The 7,971-nt window shown below is 46.6% G+C and overlaps 1 long non-coding RNA gene across 1 annotated transcript; it reads left to right on the top strand.

Moving 5' to 3' along the window:
* The first annotated feature begins 923 nt into the window (after window positions 1–923).
* On the top strand, window positions 924–2,378 carry LOC133141331 (uncharacterized). The gene is made up of 3 exons (XR_009710077.1): window positions 924–1,282; window positions 1,717–2,039; window positions 2,173–2,378. It is a non-coding gene; the product is annotated as an uncharacterized LOC133141331 (long non-coding RNA).
* The last annotated feature ends 5,593 nt before the right edge of the window (window positions 2,379–7,971 follow it).

The raw sequence follows: 7,971 nt of genomic DNA, 5'->3' as shown, positions 1-7,971 counted from the left end.
AAGAGCGTCTGCTAAATGCCCTGTAATGTAATGTAATGAAATATTACCTCTCACGTATCATATATGAAGAGTTAATTTGCAAAAACGGATAAAAGCCTCTCTTACAACGAATAAACAAACAGCTGCTTGATTGATGCTCCCTGGAGTGCCCAAAAAATATGATTTAGGATGATAAATATAAACGGAGATGTTGTTGTAAAATAATCCCTCAAATATGTAGACGAATTGTTAAACAATACTTCATGTTATTAAATGTATTCTCATAAATAATATGGTGAACAGTCGGACAAATTGCGCTGCACTGATGCCGTTTACAATGCGTCAGTCGGGCAGATACGAGTGCACAGTTTCATTTATTGTTATCATATTCATATATTGTAGTGGCCACTCACTAGCAGGACAGTGTGTTTCAGTGGTTTAGACTTCACTGCGATCTAGCCCTTGTTAACGTTACTATGCAACTACATTATCCATGTTCCTTAGCGGTAATGACTTTCAGGAAGTGTTGCGAGAGAGTGTTCGTGTGTTGTGAGTTTTGAATGAGAGAATGCAATAAACAACACGTTTATTTTCTCCGTCCACAAAAAGCCTCCTTTGCACCTTTTTGTTCCCATACTCCCACAATATTATGTTTTATAACGTGTTTATTGTTATGGATTTTTGTTCGTTTTATCTCTTAATTTTGTAACTGTGTTTTCAATGGTGCTAGACAAATAACGTGTATTATTATTATTATTATTATTATTATTATTATTATTATTATTATTATTATTATCATAGTCATCATCACATTCGTTGTGCAGAACTGTTCGTCATTTACAATCAATCAGGATAATTCCCACACCTGTAGCTTTTCAGAGGCAATCAAATGGGTGGGTATAAAAGGGCATGCAATCATGATACGCAATTACGCACAATGGCTTATTTGGCACTGTTAGAGGATGTGGCAAATCGAAGACTTCGGAGGGAGCGAATCTTCCGAGACCAACAGGATCCACTGGCCAATGATGATGAGTGGCTTATGAGCCGGTTCCGACTTCCACGAGCTGTTCTTTTGGATCTCTGTGCTGTATTGAGCCCAGCTTTACAGCGAAACAGAAACCATGCCGTGCCAGTCCCACTTCAAGTCCTCACAACACTGGGATTTATGGCAACAGGGACTTTTGAGAGGGAATTGGCTGACAGATCAGGGATATCTCAGCCAACCCTTAGTCGTGTCATGCCAGACGTGTTGGGAGGTGTAATTGGTTTGGTGCATCTGTACATCAACTTTCCTTACACGGTGGGTGAACAGGCAAATAAAAAAAGTGCAATTTGCAGCAATGTCCGGTTTCCCAAATGTCATCGGTGCTATTGACTGCACTCATGTTGCTATAAGGGCACCGACTGAGAATGAAAATGCTTTCATTAATCGAAAGCATTTTCATTCTATGAATGTCCAAATCGTGTGTGATGCGGACATGTTACTGACCAATGTAGTGGCTCGGTGGCCTGGATCAACCCATGATTCATTTATATTGAGACACAGCAGTGTTGGGCGCAGACTTGAGGCCAGGGCTGTGCCAGATGGCTGGCTTCTAGGTACGGATAATTAATGTAGAAATCTTCAATAAATTGCGATTTTTCTCTACAGTGTCAAACCCATTCACGAATCTTGCAGGTGACAGTGGATATCCCCTAAAACAGTGGCTGCTCACCCCTTTCCCCAACCCACAGAGCGCAGAGGAGAGGAACTACAACATGCGCCACAGCCAGGCACGCGCTGTTGTGGAGCGCACCATCGGGCTTTTTAAAGGCAGATGGCGTTGCCTTGATGCTACAGGAGGAAAACTGCTCTACAAGCCCGAAAAGGTGTGCCATATAGTGATGGCGTGTGCTGTGCTACATAATGTGGCACAGCTAAGGAATGTGGCTATACCCCCTGATGCTGATGGTCGCGCTGACCCCGAGCCCAACCCCTATCCCCAGGCATTTGAGCCAATCGCTGCTGCCGTGCGCCAGCGTGTGGCTGTGATGCGTCGCTTGTAAAAACACAAAAGGTATGGAAACAAATATCTATTTATTTAGGAACTGTTTCATTGTATTACTCATTTCAATTAACACATTTTTGATGTCATTCAACTCTCTGGCAACCGCGTTGATGGAGTCGATGGTTTCTCTCTGCATTTGCAGGATTGCATTGGTGAGGACACGGCCGCTGCTGGAGGGCTCAGTTGCACGAGGTGCAGTGGAGACGTTGGGCGCACACAGCTCCTCCGCTGCACTGCCACCGACCCCGCTGGAACACGCAGCTGCACTGCCACCGACCCCCCCCCGCTGGAACACGCAGCTGCAGCGCCACCGACCCCGCTGGAACACGCAGCGACTAAAAGAAAGAAAGAAATTGCTTTCAAATCTCAGTTGTTTGACAATAAAGTTACATGTGTTTAAACACAACTTGAATGCATTTGGTTTGCTCATTTCAAATAATATAAAGTACTTACGTGAGTCATCCGGTGTCTCTTGTAAATCGGTGTCCCCCTCTGCCTCCGTCACTACTCCACTCAGGAGGGGTTCACCGATTATCCCTGCCAGCCTCTCGTCCAGTGGTGTGAGCTCCGGTGTCCCCTCTCCCCCCGCCTGTGGCGCAAACGCTCTGCCTGTGCATGGCTATGCGCTTTTTAGCGTCCAATTTAATGTCAGACCACTTTTTTTTAATGTCGGCGATGGTCCGAACCGCTGACCCCACAGTATTCACAGCGTCAGCGACATGCTGCCACTCTAACGCCTTTTTGGCATTAGTAATGCCCACACTGTGCCCACCAAATAACATCTTCTTTCGGGTGTCCACCTCCCCAACAAGAACTTCAATCTCACACTGAGAAATTCCTTTTCCTGGCCTTCTTTTCTGAGTTTGGCATTGTCGTTTTCGTGAAATGCATATTTATTAGGGGCGTTTCACTGCCTATTTATAGGCAACTGTGGGCGGGACATGAAGCCGGCAAAGCTGCGCCACATTTAGAGTTGATTGTGATTTATAAAGGAAAACTGGCGTGGGACGTGCGTATGCACTGTTTTATAAATCAGAATATTGTTTTGCGTACGCACGTCCTAGGTTTCATGCTTACGCAACCTTTTGACGTGAATCCTAAGCACAGTTTTATAAATGAGGCCCCTGATCTTTAATTTGCCTGATCACAACTTGCCCTGTTCTTATTCTGTGACCGTGGTTCAGCATGCTTTCTCTCTCTCACCCTGCAGGCAGTCAGTGAACGCCGGTGTTTTACCGCCCAGCGCATTCTCCTCCCTTTATGAGTTTGTTTATTTCAAATTTCCTGGCATTTTTGACGCCTGCGCCGTTGTCCAGCGGGCCTTGAAGGACATCCTGCACGAGCTGGCATCCACAGCCGCTGCCAGACGTGGTGTCCAGCCTGTTCCAGGTGATAACGGACGAGGGTGGCGCCCGAGATGGGGCCAGAGACGAGACGGACACGAGGCTGCTGAGCAGCATGGCTGTCGGCACCGTGGTGTCTGTGCTGCACGCGGTCCGTGCCGATTTCAGCCAGACGGTGGAGTTCTCACGGGCTACCAGGGACGGAATGATGGCGTTCATTCACACCGAGCTGCAGAGCAATGTGGGCTCCCCTCAGGCCCTGAAGGGGGCGCTGTGCAGCAAAGAAGCCAACACCACTGCTGCCATTGCAACAGCGGTCACTGCTGCTGTCAGACAGCTCCGCCAGGACACACAAGCCTTCTCCAGCCCTAGTGCGACACCGGCACCGATTAGAGATGAGGCCATCACCGGGAGGTCAGAAGAAGTGAAACTGGAAGATGAGGAGGATAAAGCAGCAGGACCCCTGCTGGGCGATTTGGGTACTGCAGATCCACAGGTGGCTGTGATGGAGATGCAGGATGGAGTAAGTACTGTACACTGTGCTTTCATCTTCATTTCATTCATTTCTTAATGATTGAGTGTGTTTCAGTATTCTCCATGGAAGTGTAGTGTTGTGTGATCCAGGTAAAGTACACAGCAACAACCAAGTGGAGACAAATGCAGTAACACCAAGAATATAGCCTCTCATTGTGAACATTCAGTTGAATATTCAGGCCAGTGGTATATATAGTGCAAAACCCAACGCTAACCCAACGACGAAATTTAGCGAGGGCTGAAGGTATCAGCGTGCTCGTCCTTCTGGTGTTGCTGAATGAATACTAATAGGGTTAAAAAGTAGTGGCCCCTATGCAGACAGTCTAGATCAGCCAATAAACAAACCACGATACAAAGGCAGTAGTACCACTCTGCCTTCCGCTCTTTACTGGTCCGGGGCTGACCCAGAATCTCCACAATAGGGCCAATAGATTCACCTTCGTTTATCTGACTCCATTTTAGAATAATAATTTAGATTAGTTATCCACATTAGTGGATGTCGTATTTATAATTTTGACTTGATCGCTATAGGAATCCTGTACTGAGAAGAACTCACTGAACAATCCTCTGCTGGTACCACCGCATGTCACATCGCGCGTAATGTGCACGTCTCACGAACTGACTAGCTATCTGTAGTCATTACAGAGGTCGCAGGAATAGCTACTCTCGGGTATATCTGTTTACAGCCTAGGGACCCAAGCAGACCAACATAGCTACGGCTGTGCTCGACATGAATGAACTACCAAGCGGAGGCGAGGGATTTACCAACATAGGTCTACGGGTGCTATACGCCGTGATACAGTAAGTGGAAATAATCATCCTCCCTAGACCAGTTCGAGGGGGTAAACCACGCATTCCCTGTGTAACATTAAGTGTCAGTAAGGAAAACCAAACAGATCAAGTTTTAACAATTTTATTTTACCAGGCAGGTTACATACACGTAATTGCATACTAGTTCCAAATAAAAACATTACAATGCAAACCAAATTACGGAGTCTTAAACGTCATACCTGGTAATAAAAGCTACATACGGGAGTCTGGCTACAGATACCCTGTACGTAGAAACTACGTGCACGGAGTGAACGGGAGGCTGATTGCATTCTCCCAGATTGCTTAGTTTGCTGTCCTTAAATCCTAATTCTGGCCTTTGATGTTAACCCTAGAAATGAGTCACCCATCTGTAATTTGGAGCCACGCCTCCCCAGGAAGCGCAGGGGGGTTGAGACACATGGCTTTCACTGGGGCAGAGCTCCACACAGCTTCTCCTGGTTGGTTATGATGTACAGGGTTTGCTGTTGCAGAAATAAAATCATTGCACCAGTCGCACTGAAACAATCAGAATAATACCAAACATGAATATTATCTAAACTGACTTTGTCATGAAACATCCAATGCTGTACACATCATTTAGTGACTGAGTCAAGAGGGAGAGTAATAAAGGGTTCAGGAGAAGGTCGGGCCTGGCAGGCAGGATTCCCTCCCAACCTCTCAGTGCCGTAAACAAAGTTGCTCTGTCGTTTACTCTGTCGCAATGAGTTTTAAGGTGCTGTCGTTTACTCTGTCGTAATGAGTTTTAACAGCCGGAGGCCTGAATAAACAATCAGATAACAGAGGGGAGGGGGTTGCTTTGGAATGCCTTGATTACCCGTCCTGCGTTCTGGAGAGTACAGAGTGATGAGTTGAATCCTAGGTTTTGAAACCCGGGTGCAGTTGCACAGTCAGTCGGCCTTACAATAGTGTAAAGGTTGAACCTGGGCTTGTAACAGAAACAATGCAGCTTTGTATCCCAGGTGAAATGCTGCTCTTATACCCTTGAGTAAGGTTCTTAATCTGTACTGCTTCATTAGATATCTGCAATAATGGCATGTTTGTAAAGTGTGTTGAAGTCGCTCTGTAGAACCGGCTAAATGACTAAAGTGATCATGTGGCCGGCCTACAAGAGACCCAGGGCACCTCCACCATCACCACGGCAGACACTGAAGCCTCCAGCCAGCTCTCCCCTGTGGAGCCTGCTGTCCCTGGCATAGCAGTGATGGGGCCAGGAGAAGAGGACCTCAGTGGGTCCACAGAGAGCCTGGAGGTAACACCAGAGGAACAGCAGGGTGACACTGAAGAGGACCTTAGTGGGTCCACAGAGAGCCTGGAGGTAACACCAGAGGAACAGCAGGGTGACACTGAAGAGGCCCTCACTGGGTCCACAGAGAGCCTGGAGGTAACACCAGAGGAACAGCAGGGTGACACTGAAGAGGACCTCAGTGGGTCCACAGAGAGCCTGGAGGTAACACCAGAGGAACAGCAGGGTGACACTGAAGAGGACCTCAGTGGGTCCACAGAGAGCCTGGAGGTAACACCAGAGGAACAGCAGGGTGACACTGAAGAGGACCTCAGTGGGTCCACAGAGAGCCTGGAGGTAACACCAGAGGAACAGCAGGGTGACACTGAAGAGGAGATGCAGGATGCAGTAAGTAACATACACAGCACTTTCACTCTGGGAAACTAAAACCTTAAATGTGCTTCATAATGATTTTTAAAGATGAACTTCAAACCACTATAGCGCAGTAAACTGCAAAATAATCAATACTCAAATGTACTGTTTGTATTTAGTTGATCAATTTCAGGACTCAAAATGAGGCAGAGGTGGTAGTTTAATTGTGATCACGTTGTCGAGGACCCGGCCCTAGGCCCCCCTGATGAGAGATTGACGGGGGATGGGTTAGAAAGGAATGCATTGTTAATATGTGGTTAATATGTGGTTCAGAGAATGAGCAGCCATACTTGTCAGTAGAGGAGTCTGAAGTCGGGGGACTTAGATTTAGGGTTTTAAGGAGCAAGGTTAAAGTTCTGACTGAGAATACCCCAACCCTACAGGGGAGGGGCACAATGCCTGGCTAAAGAAAAACAAAAATAAGGAAAACGGAAGGGACGTCAATACCGAAAGAAAATTAAGAGGCTTCAAGGGCCTTCCTGATTATAGCACAAATAATTTTTCGGATAGATTCAAACGACTGACTATAGAGGAGTTAAATGATGAATTACACTCAGCTATTAGCTGGATGACCTTGTAGATCCCTTAAGGCGCCACAAAAAGGGGCACCTGAAGAGGGTGTTGGGATGGTGGCAGGCTTTAACGTCTGGCTTGCATGAGATCAAAGTTTGGAGGAAGTCAAGGAGAGATTATGAAACTGACACAGACACCAGTGATGAATAGGTTCATTAAAAACAACATAAGGGCTAGTGTTTTTCCACTCGTATATTAAGATGGTGGAAATTCCCAAACCAGAGGGGCCCATGAAATAAAATATTGGGGACAGTTCTTTTGAGGTATGAGAAAATGACAATTGGAAAAACAGAAATAATTAATATGGTCATTAAAAAACAGGTTATATAAGAGATAAATGTCTTCCCGCTTGACATAATGGGGGCATTTCTTATCAAAAAAGGTACACTTTTGTATGCAAAAAAGATATATAAGGGATAAGCTTTTCGACCTTAGAGCAGGATCTTAGAATTTTGCCTCACAAGATATCTACGAGCTGTTGAAGAGAGAGCAACACAAGACAGCTGTAGTCAAGCAGGATATGGATATGGAGAGAGGAGTGACGTACGCGGTGCGGACTCAGCCCAAGAGTTGTGACAGCAGGACTGATGTCGAAGAGGTGTTCACGCGCATCCCTCATCATACAGAAAAGCTGGTGAAAGAGTTAAAGGGCTTTTACAACATGCTTGGAGCCGTGAACTGCACCTGGAGGCCAACAGACGGGACGTGGGGTTCCTCCACGCTACAGAACACCTTCCTGCTGGACCCACGCAAGAACCTGAAGCCTCCCCCCCTAACCTCAGTGTCAGTGAGGAGAGGCATATGCTGCGGCTGCACTGCAAAACCCCCGACGTGTTCGAAGAAATACCAGTGCACATCCCAGACAACAGGCAGGAGAAGTACGAAGTGCAAAGTCACGTCTTTCGAAAGTCTGGGTCCTGATCCTGCCCCAGATTCCCAAACCAATGCAGCTGTTCAAAGAGCTCATCAACAGCAAGGAGGAGGGATCAAATCCCGCAGAAAACGA

This window comes from Conger conger, chromosome 11 (assembly GCF_963514075.1).
Source record: "Conger conger chromosome 11, fConCon1.1, whole genome shotgun sequence".
Taxonomy (NCBI): Eukaryota; Metazoa; Chordata; class Actinopteri; order Anguilliformes; family Congridae; genus Conger; species Conger conger.
The sequence above is the reverse complement of the archived record's forward strand: the minus strand, read 5'-3'. Positions and strand labels throughout refer to the sequence as shown.